Here is a 20109-nt window from a genome sequence, read left to right as displayed (position 1 = left end):
GAAGGGAGACAGATAATATTCTGGTTACTAGAATATTGAACAGATGAAAATCCATGGACAACTGGTACACCTCTGTCTACTAGCAGATGCTGGAATGGATTAGAGTGGGAAGATGCCTTGCTCAAGGTGATACAGCCAGCTGACATCAAGACTAGGGACAGTTACAGTCTCATTGCTTTCAGACCACATGACACACACACATAGCATCACTGCCCAGAGCAATGAGAGTCTATCCAGGTAGCAAAGGAAGAAACCCACAATGACTACTGCTTCTGCCTCCACTAAAAAAAAAAAAAAAAAAGCAATGGCTGATTAAGATTATTCAAGGCAGACCAAGACAATTTCCCAAAATTGAAAATTACCATCTCATATGGGCAATATATATAAGTCCATGAGTACTAATTGGATATTATTCCTCTAATGAGTCACCATGGAGAAAATGGAGACAGCCAATGGTCTGCAGGAGGCCAGAAGTCAGCTCTTCCTCTAGTACAGAGACCAACGATTTGGAAACGATACCTCATGTTCTTTAAGAGTAAACAGGGTGTACAGTTTCAAATGCCATGAAGTGCAGCTTTAAATAGATTTGGTTTGGAAACGGGACAAGGAACACACCACAGTTGGTGGATCGACATCAAAAGCTGAGGGAAAACAATGATTACACTCATTGATATCCGCTGACATGTATACTGTCAAGTCTAATTCCCAACTTAAACTGCTATTCTTTATTATCCCCACTAATACCCATTGTTACCACAAGACTGTTTTACATGTGCACATCATGCTCCCAGAATATTCAGTTCTTCATCATCCAAAGGTTGAGATAATTCCATCTGTTAGTCCCCACCAGCCTATAAATCTGAAAAATAGGGATTACATTGCTGGATTGATAGAGACATGGATGGGTGACAAATAGATGCATAAATAGATAGGTAGGTAGGTAGATAAGATAGATAGATAGATAGATAGATAGATAGATAGATAGATAGATAGATAGATAGGGACACATACATACATACATACACACACACACACACACATAGATAGATACAAAGATGGATGGGTGGATGGATGATAGATGGATGCGTAGGTAGGTAGGTAGGTAAATGAAATTCCCCATTTTAAAGAGCAATTTTTTTTAACTTTCTAAGGTTTAATTAAAGTATCTCTTTTAGCCTTGAGACAGATTTCAGTGGGGAGAGTGAATGCAGCTAACTAACTAACCTTCAAAGCTTATTCTACCAGCATTTATTAAGTGCAAACTAAAGGGATAAACATGTGATAACCACAGTCCCTAAACAGCTCTCTAAAGCAGATCTCTGAAGTAGACAATTTAGGTAGATTCACTTTGGTTTTCGTATTCTGGACTGTCTTAATCGGTCTAATGAGTCACCCAGGGTAAGTCAGAGGACAGACAGGGAATCTCCCTCTTCTTCAGGGTATTCACAGTGGGTGAAATGGCCAGATCCACCGAAAGTTAGACCCATATTGATGTCAGAGAATAGAAGAAGGTTGATTTTCTTCCTTTCTTAACTTGCAAGTACATGTCATGGGGGCTATCAAAAACTCGAACAAGAGAGGCCTTCAGGAAGTTCTCTTTTGATGTATTTGTCCATGAAAATGACAGGTTAGAAACAAGATTCTGTGCAGACGTTTTGTATAACATAGTAGGACTAAAAGAAAAAAATTCTTACATTTTTTTGCATACACATTCCAAAATAACATTTTCTTTTGTAGGACTCAGAAAAAAATTCAACTACACTCGCAACTGAGTTAATTCTAAAAGCTTCTCAATTCATATCACCCACCTGTATCATATTTAGTATATTTGATAAATATTAGCTTTGAAAATCCTATTAGCCTAAAACCATAATTCCCAGGTGATTCTAAATTAGTAATTCCTGTGATTACGGGGCAGTACCAACCAATTTCAGGGTTTTTTTTTTAAAGAACCGTGTGAAGTCATATTTGCAATCCATCACCACTGAAATAGCACACCCAAGTTACTAACAAATGCCGACAGCAATCTACACAGTAACTCCAAACCTTAGACAGCTTCATACATTGGTGCCTCGGGTTAGGAATATCATATTGATGACTTCAACTCCTGCTAAAGAAAGCCTAAAAGATCCTATTGAACACAGCAGCATCACTGGGAGGTGCAAGTGCCAGCAGGCTGGCTATAAGTAAAACTAGAAGAGTTGAACTAAAGATGTTCCTTTTGTCTTCCAACAACCTCCATTTTCTCAGTAACTTCATGAGGAGGCCCTCTGCAAGGATCTCTGTGTCCTTTGCAATGGGCCACCAACAGAGGGGCATGACATTGCAAAGGCCTAACTCACTTCCTGTGTTCCTACTTCATTGCAACCTTGCAATCTTTGGTGCACAACTAGATAGTTATCAGCATAGAAGACACACTCAGAGCCAAACAATTCTGGCAGCATAGTATAATAAAAAGTACACTCAAAGAAGGAAAGCTGAGGAGACAAGGTGGAAAGTCTGCCTGCCACACACTAGCCAATGACACGATAAAACAGTGGAGAAGACTATCCTACTGTATAGCACCACTGTGGATTCTCAAATGTTCATTAAATGTCAATGTTGCATATTGTCCAGATGTTTCTCTTTTAGGTGTTAAAAGGGTAGAAATTGAAAAGCAAAATTAAACCAAGAAGACATAAACGGAGGGAAGGTTACAACCTTGGATATTTTTCATGATTCTCTTGACCATAAAGTACTTAAGTGTGTCTTGCATTGGGAATCAGCCTTTAGCATCATGGGTTCAGGGGCCTATTAGCATCCTATAATTGCAAAGACTCCAATCCTCTCTTACCTCAAGCAGCTTCTGGCTTTCGGGATGGACAACGGACACAGGCTCAGCCAGATGATGGGCTAGTCTCTGTAAATTAAACAGGCAGAAGTCACTTGGAGGCACTGGATACCAAGCCTACTTTAATCCATCAGTAATAAGAACAGTATATTCTGCAAAACATGTCCACATTTATGGTCTCATTTCACCCACATGGAACGTGATAAAGAAATGGGAAGAGATTATTCCGCTCACGTGTGATGGAGGTAGAACTTCATAGAGGGGCAGAGAATGAAAAGGGAACTAATAAGTCTTGTGAAGAACTTCACAAATAAAACATGAAAAACAGTCATCAGTTCAGAAACGATGACTTGCCCAAGAATATACACTACAGTACAATACGTGGCCGAGTATGAATTCAGAAGCAGGAGCTTTGCCACTGGCCTGGTGATCTCTATTTTCTGCCTCAGTTTCTCCTCAGTCATGAGGCTAAGGAACACAAACAACTCACTCACCTGATCTTTAAGTCTTGGTAGAAAAGGATACTAAAGCCAAATCAGCAATGTGACTGTCCTGAGGAACGGGAAGAGCACATGGCATTTAGACCTAGTCAACTGTCTTCCTCTCTCCAATGGCCTTGGGCAAGTTACTAAAGTTCCCTATTAAGTTCCTCATATGAGAATGAAGATTATCTCTATTATCTAGTCAAAACTGTCCTCAGCTAAACAGGGGCAGGGAGATTTTCCTCCACGTCCACAGTGGCCATGTACAAAATGCTAGTATTTCTTTTCATGAGCCAAACACACACTACTAGAGCATATCCCAAGATAGCTATTTCTGTGATTCATGGTCCTAGTTTTAAAATACCATGAGATCATCTATGCCATTCTTAAGTAGCCTCAACACACCGCTCCCCCCACCCACCCACACATACATACGAATGCACATGAGCATACATGCACACACACGGTAACAAAAATAAAAATAATATTAGAAACTCCAGTGTTTTCTCAAACCCCAAAAGCTTCAGGCAGCAGGGCTGCTCCTGGTGTGCAGCCTTTCCAAGTCTATGCCTACAGCATTGCCCGAGGCTCAAGGAGCTGGAGCTGCTGAGAGAAGCGCCGGAACAGAGAGAACTCATTTGATATTTTACATGGATAGATTGAAACCTCATTCGCTAAAGTGTCCAGTTTTCATAAAGCATTCAAAACACAGTTGGAAAACATGGCTGGTAAGATGCCCTGCCAGAAACTCATCTCCTACCCCCAAAATCAAAACCTTAACTATCCTTTAACGTCACAGTTTATTTTGTAGTCTAGAAAACAGTACATGCTAATTACATCCTAAATCATGTTCATCGTACGCTCAATGAGTCCTTACCACTCCAATTTTACAAACCTAGCAACCAAGCTTCAAAGGTCACAAAACTAACACAGAGCAGATGAAAATTTAACCTTGAACCCTCACACCAAACATTTGCCTCTTATATGAGGTGAGAAGCCTCCTGATTAGACTTCGGGAACTGGAAAACAAGTAGGTAAAACAGAAACTGCAATTAAGCAAAGAATGCAAAATTCTGAAAAATAAGTATCTCTTGTTTTCTCGCATATGTGGAATGAAAAAAAGAGATTTTAGAACAAAAGGGAGGGAGGGATGGAGGAAGGGAGGGCAGGCAGGCAAGCAGGCATTAAAGTTAAAAAGATCCCACTTGAGAGCAGGAACCTGATAGAGTAAAAGGGGACAGGAGGGGGTGAAATATGAGACAACAGGACTAAAGTGCATTGCACACACAGTGTACAGTTCATGATGAAAACCAGTCGTGTGGACAAACAATATATACTAATTTAAAAATTGACCCCAAAAATGCACTTTAGTTTGGGATCATGCCTCACCACCTAGTAAAAGGACAGAAACAACAACTTCACATCTGTGGTCTCAGCAGAAAGTGACACTTGACTAAGCACAGCCGAGAGTTCAGTTCTGGGTTACCATGAACACTTGCTCAGGCCTCCCCAGCGTAAATTCACAGATGCATCGTCCTCACCCAAGGTGTTAACACACAAGCCACTAAACAGCATCGACAGTGGCGGTTTTCATACAGACTTTCATCAAAACCTCCCCTCATAGGAGGGAAAAACTGAAGCCTTCTAGCCATGAAGGTCACCAGCCCATGCACGTGGCTGGAGTGTTATGTGTCCTTTGCCGATCTCAGGTGTTTCAGAAGGAAGTGGAACTCTTCTTAACCCACAAAGCGACAGGACAACTGGCGAATCCCATGACAACCTCTGGCAATGAAGCCAGAGTTCCTTGGTTACTTCTGGGGATGTCGGGTCTGCTGATCTGTTAACCCACTGGAATAAATGGGTCATTTCTCCGACTATCTTTCCTCTCCCAAGAAGAATATTCTCACCTCCAGAAGCAATTTCAGCCAAAAAAATAAATAAATAAAAATTTAAAAAATCTGTATATTCAAGCTCAAACTTGTAAATTCTCAACCTATTAATTGGAATTTATGTAAAGCAAGACTCAGAACCTAGCTGAAACTAAAACAACATTACTAAAATTTTCTGTTTTAATCAATATAAAACCAAGAAGAAACATAAAATCTGTGGTAGAAAACAGTAGAGAAAAACAAGTGCAATGCTTGACTATAAAGAGAGACATATGTGCCCATGCGCACGCACATCACACACACACACACACACACACACACACACACACACACACACACAGACGATGACACACAACGACCATTTCAAGGGGCTTTTCACAAACCATGGTTCGAATCTATCACTTCAAACAAAGTTTAAACCCTAAGGAGATGATGACGAAAGAAACAAACAAACAAAAAAAAAAAAAAACCTTATGAACAAGCTGACTAAGAAGCAAAGCCTAAGCTAACAAATGAGCAATAAAACAGAGCTCTGTGGGAAAAACAACTCTACTGATATCAGGCTAGCCCATCATCCCCAGACATGTCGGAATAGGGAACGTTGCCAAGCAAAGAACCCTCCAAATAGAGCACTAAGGACCTGGACTCCTGTAGACTTCCACAGTCGAATGGCTAGGGCTTGTGAGGAAACATAGAGTTTCGAGTTTCTCTTCTCAGAGGTCTAGACTATGGCTGCCTAAAAACCATCTAGAGAACACCAAAAGTTATTTCATCTACATGTTCTGTACTTTCATAAATTTCAAATGGCGAAAAGATTAATTATAGTAAGATCTACTTAAAGTAAATGATGTTATGATGTTAAATGTGAGATTCAGTCCCCAGAAGCAACTGAAATGTTGGATTAGGACAAAGGTATTCAATGACAAGTATGGGTGACCCCCAACTCTGGCCATCAAAACCCAAGTGATTTTTACCGCACTATCTCCCCCACCGTTCTAAGATACTTCTCAAGAATACAACATATTCCACAGCTTATAAATGATCCAGTTGTCTCATTAAGGTAATGTTTGTCAGTTTTTAATTGCTTCCCTCCCTGATTTTAATTTTCTCACCTGTCAGCATCGATCAGAAACAGTGAAATCATCTGACATACTGGCTGATTATGTTCAAATTAATCAAGATTTTTTTTTTTAAGTAAAATTGCTTTGGCCTAAAGGTAATGCACAACTTCATAATGTGATATTTAGGAGAGGCCTACAATGGAACAATCTAGAAATTAAATGGAAGACTTTAGGAATCCTGAGGAGAAATGTAAGTTATTTTCACACCTACAGGACTGTACATTGAAAGGTCAAGACTCTTTAAAAAGAAATTTAATCAACTAGTGTTCTCCCAACAACAGTCGACAGTGCCTGGACCCAGGCAGGAAGAGGTACAGTTATCTCAGAATATTTGAGATAGGTTGGGAAGAAATAAATAAAGATGAGCTTGCCTTAAATAACATAACTTAATAATGTATGTATAATAATGTAACATAAAATATCATATATAATAGTCAAATAATAATCTGGCTATTCAGAAGTTGGATTTCATATTGATAACTGTTAACAGCTTGATATATGTGTTTCCGTGCAGATTAATCAGAGCAACTAAGGGAGCTGAGATTGGTGTTATTGGTAATAGTAGCAATCTTTGCATGTGACAAGAGGCAAATCGACGGCTCAGAACAACAAAGGAACTCCTATTTTTTTTTTTTAATTTGCATAGGTGTTTTGCCTACCCATACGCCAGTGCACCCTGTGTGACTGATGCCCGGAGTCCAGAAGAGACTATCGGTTCCCTGGGGAAGAGATATGGGCAGTTACAGGAGTAACGGGCAGCTATGAGCTGCCATATGGGTGTAGGAAATCTAACCCAGGTCCTCTGTAAGAGCAGCAAGTGCTGAGTCATCTTGCCAAACCCAGCAAAACAACTAGACACCTACCGATGGCCAGGCCTTGTCTCATGATCTATCTGAAGTGAGCAATTCACCACAATTACTCAGAAGAGAGGGAAAAAAATGTAGTGTAAATCCTCCATCTCTAATTATTCAGTGCTAATATCTATCAGAAACAGTGTTTAAAACACACTTAGGAAACCTCGAGCACTAAACTCTTTTAGAAGAAATAAACGAACTGCCAGGAAACTACCCCGCAAGGCGTCCTGGCACGAGATTATGTTAATACACTAACGTTATTCCTACCTAGAAATAGACACATGCATGGATGCAATAATAATTGGGTCCCAGAATGAGTTCCTAATAGTGGCAAGCCTGCATGTGAGTTACTTTGCACCAATCTGGAGGCTCTTGAATTGAACAGAAGAAAGGAAGCCTGCAAAGACTGGGAGAAACAAAGATAAAGGTTAAGTATTAAAAAAAAAAAAAAAAAAAAACAGAAAAAAAAAAAAAAAAACAGCTTTGGAACCAAAGGTGACCAACCCTTGGTATGTGACGAGTCACGTCAATCTAGTAGACTCGGGCTCTGCTTGACCTCAAGTGTCCCCTTAATATAAAGGTTTTTGGGTACTGCAAAGTTTGATGAGGCAAGTCTTTTTTTCCTAACAGTAATTTATTATTAATATTTACTTGGCACTCACTGTATGTCTCATTATGGCCTCTTCAAACCAAACTTGTTTTTGCTCATTCTCTCCACGTCTCTCTCCTCCCTGCAAACTCCCCTTTCTCCTCTGCTTGCCATTCTAATGTCACTTGTATCCTGTCTGTGTTAGGGTTTCTAGTGCTGTGAAAAGACATCATGACCACGGCAACTCTTATGAGGAAAACATGTCATTGAGGGGGCCCACTTACAGATCAGAGATTCAGTTCATTATCATCATGACGGGGAGCACAGCAGCATGCAGGCAGACATGGTACTGGAGAAGCGGCCAAGTGTCCTACATCTTGCAGGCAACAGGAAGCTGACTGACACTGGGTGGCATCCTGAGTATAGGAAATCTCAAAGCCTACCTACAGTGACACACTTCCTCCAACAAGGCCACACTCACTCCAACAAATCCACATCTCCATAGTGCTACTCCCTGTGAGATTATGGGGACCAATGGCATTTAAACTACCACATGTCCTGCTGCCCTCCCTTCCCTCAACACTCCATACTCCCCCTTACTACTGTTCTTTGTAGTTCCAGAGTCAATACCCACTCTGACCTCCATTGTAAACACACATATAAAAAGTACAGGCTAGGGTCTATCTGCATGTCCTTAGATATTTAAACTAAAGAGAAAGACGTGATTTTTTTATCTGTGAGTCTTCAGTTGCTTCATTTAATATCATATTTTCCAGATCCATCCATTTTCCTACAAAATTAATTACTTCATTTTACTTCTGAAGCAAAGTCTCTGCTCTGTTCTTGAGGCTTACAGTCCAGGCCAGCCTATGACTTTAGTCCAGGCTAGCCTAAAACTGGTACCCTCACTGCCACAGCCACTCAAGAACTGGCATTACAGAACAATATCCCTAGAGCAGGTCATTAGAGAGACGACTACCAGCAAGCCCAGGTGTTTGTGGGTCACATAAAGACCACTAAAATTACAGCGCTCAGTCACTTCTCATGGCCACACACCTTCAAGAGAGTTAACAAACTTATTTTCTTCAATCCTAACTCAAGTCGTGACTAAGGAAACAAAGAGAGGGAGTTAGGAATGAAAGAGAGAGATTTTCATTGGAAAAAGATAAATAAATGAATACTTATACCTAAGTCACTGTTTGTTCTCCAAAATGTACTTAGAAAATGTATGAATTAAAATTTGCCAGACATGGTAGCACACACCAGCACTTGGGAAGCAGAGGCAGACAGATCTTTGTGAGGCTGGGGCCAACCTGGTCTTCACAGCAAGCTCCAGACCAGCCAAGGGTACACAGTGAGATTCCATCTCAAAATAATAATGATGATGATGATGATGATTAAGTATTTTTGGACTTAGAAAATAAGTCTAGTGAAGTTGGGAGTTTTCATAAATTTTCATAGCTGTGTTAGTAAAGTCCAGTGTATTAGGGAAAAAAGGAGGCATAAAAGAACTCTTGAAATAATAAATTCTAAAAACCAAGTGTAAGTATTTTTTAAAAATCAGAAATGTTGCATAGGCAAAACAATTAATCTAGCTAGAAGTAATGTGTGCAAATTAATACATACGATGGTAATCAGGGTTGGGGTGCTGGGCCCTATGGTGGGAAATGGGGGTGTGATGTCCAAAACATAGAATGCAGTAAATATGCAGAATGAACAAGTCAATTTCCTAATATAAAGCACAAGGACTCTTGATAGTAACAGGACCAGTAACAGGATTTTTTCTAAACAAAGATTACAGCTGTCTGTGTCACATAGGAAGAGAGATGATGGATAAGTTATACATATTGGACTATACTAGTCATTTTACTTTATGTGTAGCTGATGTTATGGATATAAAACAGACCCAATAATTTTTAAATGGAAAAAAATTTGCACTCAAAAATTTCAGATAAATTAAATTTGATAAAGTAATATTTATTAAATGTTTCAGAACAGAGTTACAAATTTTAAATGCATGTATCTCTTAAAATAATTCATGGAAGTCATTATTAAGTCTGCTTTACATCTAGGGTAATGAGAACTTAGAAAATTAAATAAAAGGGTGGAAGGGTGGCTCAGAGGTTGAGTATTTATTGCTCTTGCACAGGACCCAGGTTTGGCTCCCAGGACTAACACTGAAGTTCACAATCATCTGTAACACCAGTTACAGGGGATCCAACCTCCTCTTCTGACATTCCCAGGGCCCTAAGTATGCATGTGGTGCACACACAGGCAAACATTCATAGACATAAAATAAAAATAAAGTCATTAAAAATAAAGACTAAATAACCTAATTAAGCTCACTTATACCTGTGAAATGTCTTGCTAGAAATTATACTCTGGCCTTTAGATTTACAGCCTCCTACTGCATCCAGCATGTTCTCAGAACCAAGAGAGGGAGGCCTGAAGGAGGCCATAGAGTTGGACAGCATAAAGAAATCCAGAATGTAACACAGAAAAAGTGAAAGCAGTGTTTATCCAAGTGAGAGGGAAATGCTGGTGACAGGCACACACTGAAGGAAATATCCAGGTGGAACCGAAGCTGTCCCTTAGGATATGCCCTATGTAAACCATAGTGCATGTTGCCACACATGAACACTAAGGCTGAAATAATGGAAAACTCTGTTTGAGAACAATGTGGGGGATAGCTCTAAATGCCAGGCTGTCCACAGGAGAACACAACTGTTTAACTCAGAGCTTGTATTTGTCATGGAGGGGGTCAAAGAGCATGCAAAAGGGTAATTAGACCATTAAGGGCCTGATCAGCACCCTTGGAAAATTGAATCAGGGATCCAGTTAATATTGAATCTCATGATCATGATGATACATGAATAGGAGAGGTGATTTCAAGAGGTTTGAAGAAAAATAATGTCAGATGCTTTAATTGCAGTAAACAAGGTTGCCTAAAAAAAGACTGTAAACAGGGCATTCCTAGAAACAATGCTTCTTCAAGGAACAATGGCAACAGAATGCCCCTCCATTCTGAATTACGCAGAAGGTGTGGTAAAGGTAAATACTGAACTAACAAATATAGATCAACAAGGGACAGACAAGGTAATCCTTTGTCTTTGGCATCAAGAAACTCCCTGAGGGCCCTCTCGCAGGCCCCCATGGCAAATTCACTTCAGTTCTTTCCTGCCATCTTAGAAGAAACCCCTTCTCAGAGCAATTAAATAACCAAATACCTATTGTAATAAACCATACTGATCGGGGTATTAGAACACCTATAGCAGAGAGAACAGAAAGTTCAGGAGAAACCATCAAGTGAATTTTTTGGCAAACTTCTATAAATAAACAAAGACCATACTTAAAAATAGGAATAAATGACAATCTCATAGAGGGTCTTGTAGACACAGGTGCAGATATCACAATAATTGCACCAAAATTTTGGCATCCAAATTGGCCTCTTCAGGAGGTAAATGTCTAGCTGTTAGGGATTGGAACATTATCTCAAGTGAAACAGAGTGCAAGATGGGTCGAATGTATTGGGCCAGAAAGACAGACAGGAAAATTAAGGCCATATGTGGCTAATATAGCAATGAATTTATGTGGACGTGATTTGTTACAACAATGGAATACTCAGATTAACATTCTTCCAACCTCACAAACAAACCTTAAACTAACCCATGTTTCTGACATTAATATTAGATGACATTATAAAGAACAGTCACCAGCCATCCAGATTATACAATAATAGGGCACAACAGCTGTTGATCTTTCAAAGATACCAACAGCTCTACCTTTAAAATGGTCAACAGACAAGCCTGTATGGATTCAGCAATGGCCTTTAACAACAGAGGAACTGCAGGCCTTGGAATAGCTTGTACAAGAGCAGTTAAATGCTCAGCATACTGAAGAATCAACCAGCCCTTGGAATTCTCCTGTATTTGTTATTAAAAAGAAATCTGGTAAGTAGAGAATGGTAACAGACCTAAGAGCAATTAACAAGGTAATGATCAATCTACACAACTGTCACATATATGTAGAGGGCCAAAGTGAGACACATCCAGGCTCCTTGGTTTTCAGTTCAGTCTCTGTAAGCCCCTAGGATCCCAGATCAGTCACTTGATTCTGTAGGTTTTCTTGTGGTGACATTGACTGCTCTCAATCCTATAATCCTCCCTCTCTCTCCTCTGTAAGATTCCCCAAGGTCCATTTAATGTTTGGCTGTGGGTCTCGGCATATGTTTCCATCAGTTGCTAGATGAAGCCTCTCTGATATCAACTGGACTAGGCACCAATCTCAGAACATCCAGTAAGCAAGACATGCTGTAGGTTGAAGGTTATGTGACTGGGTTGGTGTCCCAGTCCCTCCACTGGAAGTCTTGCCTGGTCACAGGAGATGGCCAGTTCAGGATATGTAACCCCTATTGCTAGAATCTTAGCTGGGTTCATCTTTGTAGATTTCTGGGAGATTCACTTGCACCAGGTTTCTACCTGGCTGGTTTCTTCTTAATCGCCACTAATTTCTTAGCTCCAGCTGATCAGCATCAAGTATCCAAGCAAAGCAAAGTTTTGCTTTAGTAGTTCTGGTATCTTGTTAATCATAGCTGATTCTTCAGTCCCAGCTAACCAGAACCACATAATCTTAATTCAGAATAACAAATGGCCCTGATACAATCTTTAAACTTCCCTCTGAAAGTGAACAAGTCAGGACTCCATCTTATCTTCCAAGCTCCAACAGAATGTCACACATAGCTCTTAACAATCAGTGGCTCTTCTAGCCCAAAGTTCCAAAGTCCTTCCACAATCCTCCCCAAAACATGGTCAAGTCCATTGCAGCAATACCCTACTACTCTGGTACCAATTTGTCTTAGTTAGGGTTTCTACTGCTGCAACAAAACAGCATGACCATAAAGCAAATTGGAGAAGAAAGAGTTTATTCAGCTTACAATTCCAAATTGGTGTTCACCACTGAAAGAAGTCAAGGAAAAAATTCAAACAGAGCAGAATCCTGGAGGTAGGAGCTGATATAGAGGCCATGGAGGGGTGCTGCTTACTGGCTTGCTCCCCATGGACTAGGCTTTCTATGCTCCCCTTTTCCACTCTCTGTTTTCTGCCCCTCCATCCCCTCCCATATACCCCTCCTTTAGGTAAATGCCCACATGTGCCTTTAGATATAGCTGGGTCTAGAGGTAGATTGATTCCCAATTTTCTGAGAAATCACCATACTGATTTCCAAAGGGGCTGTACAAGTTTTCACTCCCACCAGCAATGGAGGACTGTTCCCCTTGCTCCACATCCTCTCCAGCATGAGCTGTCATTTATGTTTTTGATCTTAGCCATCCTGACAAGTGTAAGATAGAACCACAGCCATTTGGATTTGCATTTCCCTGACAGCTGAGGATTTTGAACATTTCTTTAAGTGTATCTTAGCCATTTGAGATTCTTCTATTGAGAATTCTCTGTTTAGATCTGTACCCCATTTTCTAATTGGATTATTTGGTTTGTTGATGTCTAGTTTCTTGAGCTCTTTATATATTTTGGAAATTAGCCCTCTGATAGATGTAGCTGGAGAGTTTCTTTCCAGCTCCCGCCAACCCCCGCCAGTCACGGAGCCCACTTATAAAATAAACACACCGACTCTTATATTATTTAAACTGCTCGGCCATTAGCTCAGGCCTACCATTATCTAGCTCTTACTCTTATACTAAGCCCAATTTTGTCAACCTATATGTCGCCACATGTTCCGTGGCTTTACCTGTTGCCTCTACCTGATGCTCGCTGGACGGTAGCTGGTGTCTCCCCCTCTTGCCTTCCTGTCCTTTCCTTTTTCCTCTCTCTAGTCCCACCTATATTTCCTGCCTGGCTTCTGGCCAATCAGTGATTTATTTATCAAACAATCATCCACAGCAGTCAGATGTGGGGTTGATAAAGATTTTATTCCCATTCTGTAAGCTGCCATTTTGTTGTACCGACAGTGTCCTTTGCCTTACAGAAGCTTTTCAGTTTCATGGGGCTCCACTTATTAATTGTAAATTAATGTATCTGCACAATTGGTGTTCTCTTCAGGAAGTTGGCTTCTGTGCCAATACGTTCAAAGCTATTTCGTACATTCTCTTCTATCAGGTTCAGTGTATCTGGATTTATGTTGGGGTCTTTGATCCATTTTGACTTGAGTTTTGTGCAGGGTGGTAGATATAAATCTATTTGCAATCTTCTACATGCTGACATCCAGTTATATCAGCACCATTTGTTGAAGATGCTTTCTTTTTACCATTGTATAATTTTGGCTTCTTTGTCAAAAATCGGGTGTCCATAGGTGTGTGGATTTATATGTGGGTCTTTGATTTGATCATTGATTCACCTGTCTCAAACTCAGGTTCTTTAGGTGCATGTTTTGATAGACTTTATGAAGGATAGGCCAAGAAAGCCTATTATTTCAAGGAAAACAATCAGTACACTTGTTGTTAATAACAATTCAAGTTTTAAAGTGAAAAAAATCAGAAATCTGAGAGTCTGATTCTTCAAGTGTTTTTCTTTTTCAAGAATATTGTGAAATTCCTAAAGATCATTTTTGTTAAATGGAATGAAATGTGGTGACTTTTGGAAGATCTGAATAACTCAGTGAAGCTCCATTTTCCATATAATGGACACATGCTATCATAAAATCTCAGGAGACTCAAGTGAATAGGCCAGTGGGTTTCAATACATACATAAGAAGTCTTATTATAATCATCATTTCAGATTCCACATCAGAACTAACCTTTAAGAAATTACCAAATTTCAGTAATTATGGAAATTAAGTTTTGGCAGTGTATCAAAGAAGAAAACAAAACCCACAATTCTATTTTTTTTTCTTTTTTCTTTCTCCTTCCTTCCTCTTTGAACTAGATAGCTGTTTTGAGACTGGATTTTCTTTGTAATCTTGAATCAAAACAATGCACCATGACAAGTGAAATGCAGACTCCAGACACTGCTTTTCTCACTTTTTATTCTGTTCTGTTTTGCTTGGGAGATATCCTTGTTGGGGCTAGGGAGATGGAGCAGCAGTTAAAATGCTTGCCTCACCAGCAAGAGGTCTCAAGTTTAATTCCCAGATCCCATGTAAAATGCTGGATGGGTATGGCCGTCAACCTGTGATTCCTGCCTTGGAAGTCAAGAGACCAGGGATCCCACAAGCAAGCTGCCTAACTAGACTTGTCTTAAAGGTGAGCTCTGGGTGTGACTGAGGTACCCTCTGTCAAAAATAAAGTGGAAGAGTAATTGAAGAAGATTCCTAGTATCAAGCTCACGCCTGTACAGGCATGTGCACACACATAAATGAGTATTCCCACATGCATACATGTAAACAAATATACATATGTACAGATACCACACATGCATGAAAAAGGAGGGGGTGGATAAAATGTACTTCTTTTGCTTACTCTAACACCACATAAACAAAAATGTACTTTTGCATACAAACATTTTCATCACAGTTATTTTTTCTCATTTTAAATTTCTAATATGAGATATAAGATATAACACAGTTGAATAGAAGTTCATTTTTTATGAGTTTAAAGGAATTCAGAGATGAAATCATTGGACTAGGGGGAATTTAAGCTCTCTCTCTGCTCAGTGCACATCTTTATTCTAAAGCCAAGAAGAGAGAAATAGTTACTATCTATTCATCCTTAGGGAACTGCCATTTCACACAGCCTCTGGAACAACTCTATATAAACTCACCATGCAGTAGACCATTCCTTAGTAAAACTAATCATACACTGTTTATCTTCCTTGAGGCACTGGTTACAAGTCCACCTGGATCAGAATTCAGCTGTCACTATTACTTGAGTTATCAGCTTGCTCTCCATTTTGAGCCTGCTTCCTTATTGTAAAGTAAAAATGATGAGGATACCTTGCAAGAAACAATGCAGACCCAATGAATAACCCATTAGATTCAATATGCTCATCATCTAGGATACAGTAAACACTCACCCTACCTTACCCACTGCTATTTTTATCTAAGATATTTCCTACCAAGAACACTTACATGCAATGTTCTCAAAACAGACTGTCTAACCATATATGACCACAGGTTGAAAATGGATCACAGTGAAGGACTCATTGGGTTAGATATAGAAAAGAAACCTATTACTTTGCAAAGTGAATATATGTAGAAAGAATATAAGGATGGTCCGGGGGTACTGGTTTCTCATCTCAAGAGCGGAAGACTTAAACTTTGGCCAGGAATGAAATCAGGATTGTGATTATGACCCAGCAACTGTACGTTCCAAAGCTTATGTGGTCTAGTGAGCAGTAGCTCAAGCCATGGTCATTCCCAGTACTTTACCGACAGGACACAGGAAGAAAAGGAAGTGAAAATTCCAAGCAAGTTCATAGTTAGGTAAGACAGAACTTTTTTTGCCCTTTTCCTTTGATAGAACAAAAGGTCTTGTTCAACACTAACCCTGTACTTCATTTTAAATCCAAAAAAGCATAAGGTTGGGGAAAGTGGAGATGCTTGTCTATCCAAGGTCAGAGCCAAGGACAAAACGATGTTCTCATTTTTCTAAGAATAGATTGTAAGCAGGAAAGTGAGGAAGAGAACCCTGCTAAATTCCCTAGATTGGAAATATAATGCTGGGGAACAGACATACAAAATTCCCACAGAATTCATAGATAAATATATAAAGGAGGTAATCATTAAAGTAATTATATTAGTCAGGTGTAAGTTCACGTGTAATGAAAAAAGAGCACAGCGACCTCTTTATTCGACTTTTCCTCATTAACTTAAAGTCAAATCACTTCAAGCAGCATCTTCATAGCCGTGGGGCCTCAAGGGCTGATGATTTAACAGGCCGATACATTATACTTATAGACTAATGTATAGAAACGATCATCCCCTTTAACGGCACTTGGATCTTCAATCAGGAAATTCAATTTTAGCTGCAAAACTATGTTTTGGCAAAAGTGCAATTGAACTCAGTGTACTTGTCACATTTCTAAATATACTCCGGTCACCATGACAACAAGGGAGACTGATGGATTGCTTAAAAAGAGTACGGTATATTTAATTGTCAGCATTTTAAACTGACTCAGAAAAAAATGCTGTGTGATAGGTCTACTCACCATGGTTACGGCTGGCTGAGGCCATAATAATAAAAGGTTCATATACGCACATCACTAATGTGCGCAAAACGAACGTAAAAGTCAGAAGGTCTGGTATTTCCAGCCACACCACCAAACACCAAACTGGAGGTATAGAAAGAGTTTGCTGCCATTCAAGTGCCACTCTCCCAGAACAGTCAGGAGAGAGTTCAGCATCTTCATCTGTACCCACGGACAGAAAAGCAAGTCCTATATCAGACCCTAGCATCTGTTCCCCTATCTTAGACTAAAGAAAAGAAAAAAACTTGGTATTTTCTCCAGAGACATACCTGCAATCAAGGATGAAAGAGATTCTGTGTTTCCTGTAGACCTGTTTCCAAATGGCATTTTCTTGTATCCAACCATTTCCTAATCAAACACTTCCTAAGCAACGGTAATTATGGCAGAGGATTTTCTGTAAGCCATGTGTTTAAATGTAACAAGAGACATAGGCCCTACCCTCAAGCAAATGACATCCTAAGACAAGAGGAAGACAAAAAATATAGATTAGCAATCTATTAATAAGAATGAAACAATCAAGTTCATTGATCATCTGTTTGCTACACAGAGTATATCATATATAATAGAAAACACTTCTAGAACAGATAGCTTCTACCAAGAGTTTGCAAAGTGAATAAAGAAAACAAAAACATCCTAATACTAGCCATGCATTCAGAGAACTGTATGCACAGTACTGAATATAAAAACAAGACAATAGAAAAAAACATCAAGGGAACCCACAATGTTTGAGCTCAAGATTAGGGATGGTTTCTTGAAGATAGGGCATTTGAAGTCCTTACATCATGACTCCATGTCAGTTTCATCTAAATTAAGAGGACCAACAGGTGGACACAAACTTGATTTGTACACTGGGCCAAGGGCAAACCTGTATGTCTAGAGTTCACTGAGTAAAATGATGAGAGGTGATAGTTAACATAGCTCCTATGGACCACGGAAACATCCCTTAAATGTTTCCAAACAAAAGAAAATCCACTGTTGTGTTTTCCAAGGGAAAGGTGTGATAATATGATGCATTCAAAAATTTTAGGAGATCTCTCTATGAGGTACAGAAAAAGACCACAGCAGATCTACTGTCACAGTCAAAATAATGGTTTGGGTCAATAGAAAAGGGCAGGGAGATCATTCACAGTCTGGGAAGACTCTGGAAAGAGGATAAACACATACTGGCAAGCATGTGGCAAAATGGGTTAGACAAAGGCCCTCCCTGCACCATGTGACGAACCATGACCATGATCCTACCAGCAGGTCTAGGTGAGGGTGAACATGTGGCCTTTCTAACAAGCTCTCGGATTTCATTACTGCTCTGTGGACCACACTCAGAGAGAGTAAGAGAGTGCAGAAGCAGGAACACCATCAGGGTGGGAAGGAAGAGGGGTTTGGGTTAGAGTGGTAAGAGGCAGACTATGAACAAGAGGGAAAAAAAATCAAGAGATAAGAAAATAATTGAAGCTAAAGGGAAAAGAATGTGAGTAGAAATGAGTAAACAATTGAATTATTGACTCTGAGCTTTACTGACACTTTACTGACCACTATAGAAACATATTGTTTCTATCTGTCCCATGCAGAATGCTTTCACAACCAATATTTCATCTAGCCAAAAGTCTAGAGCCATGGGAAAGGGTTATGGTTATAGATGCCAATGGAAAGAGCAGTCACTTGTTGAGAGCTTATTTTCTGCCAGTCCCAGGTGCTGTCTTCGAACCCGACAATCACTTCACCTTTATTTAACAAATGTCAAACGGATGCGCGCAGACATCATGTAACATTCCGAATCACATCCCTTCCAGGTTGGACTCTTTCACACAGCAGACCCTAGAGTCACGAGCCCATCTTTCCCTCTGCCTAGGACACTGAATTTAGGGGGCAGTGGCATGCTCACTTGGAACCCTGATCTTCAAAGTCAGACTTCCCTTTTCCTGTAACTCGGATTCTTCGAGCCTACACCCGACAAGTTCTTATGCACAGACTCTAGCAGCAGCGAGGCAGGGAGGGAAAAGCAGCTGGTCCAGCGGAAGCTGTGATTCATTTCACACCTAGAACATAGCTTGAGGAGGTGCACAGGCCATTCCCTCGACTGGTCAAAGCTGCTCGAGTCTCCGCTCTCCTAGCACAGGACTCTTCCATAGCCCCACACTTAACTTCAAACTTTGGTAATTTTCTGCCCCGAAAGTAACTGTGCCTCTACACCACGGAGGGTTTGCAGCAAGAATGTAAGAAAGAGGCCCACACTTTTGAAGATGCATGGTGAATGGCAAGAGATATTGACAAGACATCAGCAGCTAAGAAAGATGAGCTCAGATGCTTCTCCCCAGCATAGGAAGTGGGTAAGCAATAAGCCGCAAGATCTACCCTCTAGTCCCCCACACTGTGCTTTCTCAAGATGATTCAAAGGTATGGCTCCACGGGCCTGACAAAGGAGACATCTCAGGAAGATGAAAGGATGTTTTTATGCCTGCTCTCTCTCTCTCTCTCCTTTTTTTTATTTGTTCCTTCTCAAGTAATAACTATTAATTGTGCTATGCGGGCAGGACTGAGATGAGTCTACCGGGAAGCCAGCACAAATCCATCAAGTGCTTTTAGTCCAAGCTTTTTAGAAGCAATTGCTTACCACATTTTCACTGTTCTTTTGCTCACAGCTAGAATTAAAGTGGATTTTACCACACAACCACTCCGATGCCCTTTGCTCCCTCCTCCAAAGTGAGGACAGAAGAGGGTTAGTGGCCTATGACCGGCAAAATCAGACATATGTGGGGGAAAAAATCTATTAATTTAGTGTTTATAAATCTCAAGTATCAGCATGAGGCAGGTATCCTCCATGCATTAAGGAATGCCAATACTTCTGTAAGGCAGAAGATACTGGCCAAATTAGGTTTAAAAAAAAAAAATGAATGTTCACTGGCAATGAGCAGTATATTTCAAGTGATACAACTAGCAAAGAGCAGAGGCTGGAAGCAAACAGGGTCTTTGGCATTACAGCTCACAAGAGTACCCGGTATCTCCCATTCTGTCCTACAGGAGAATCAAGGAGGCTGTGCCTAAGTAGAATTAGAGAGCAACAGGGCAACAGAAGATTCTGGAAAGATGGCTTCTGAACAAGACCACACTGTGCCTGGTTTGGGGGTACCCTTAGCTGTCCTGGCACCTCTTGGAAGCTCTTGAATCTTTTCTGACAAAATAACATCACACAAAACCTGGTCCCTCACCAAGTCC

The 20109-nt window shown here is 40.2% G+C and overlaps 1 protein-coding gene across 3 annotated transcripts in view; it reads right to left on the bottom strand.

Annotated features, from left to right (window-relative positions):
* Lpp (LIM domain containing preferred translocation partner in lipoma) overlaps window positions 1-20109 on the bottom strand; it is a 615165-nt gene that overhangs the window by 445506 nt on the left and 149550 nt on the right. For all 3 annotated transcript variants that reach the window (XM_052753866.1, XM_052753868.1, XM_052753867.1), the window contains exon 3: window positions 2834-2899. The gene's annotated coding sequence lies outside the window, so the exon portion shown is untranslated. The remainder of the gene's footprint in view (window positions 1-2833; window positions 2900-20109) is intronic.

This window comes from Peromyscus californicus, unplaced genomic scaffold, assembly GCF_007827085.1.
Source record: "Peromyscus californicus insignis strain IS unplaced genomic scaffold, ASM782708v3 Scaffold_25__1_contigs__length_3188244, whole genome shotgun sequence".
Taxonomy (NCBI): Eukaryota; Metazoa; Chordata; class Mammalia; order Rodentia; family Cricetidae; genus Peromyscus; species Peromyscus californicus.
This window is presented reverse-complemented; position numbering and strand designations above follow the sequence as displayed.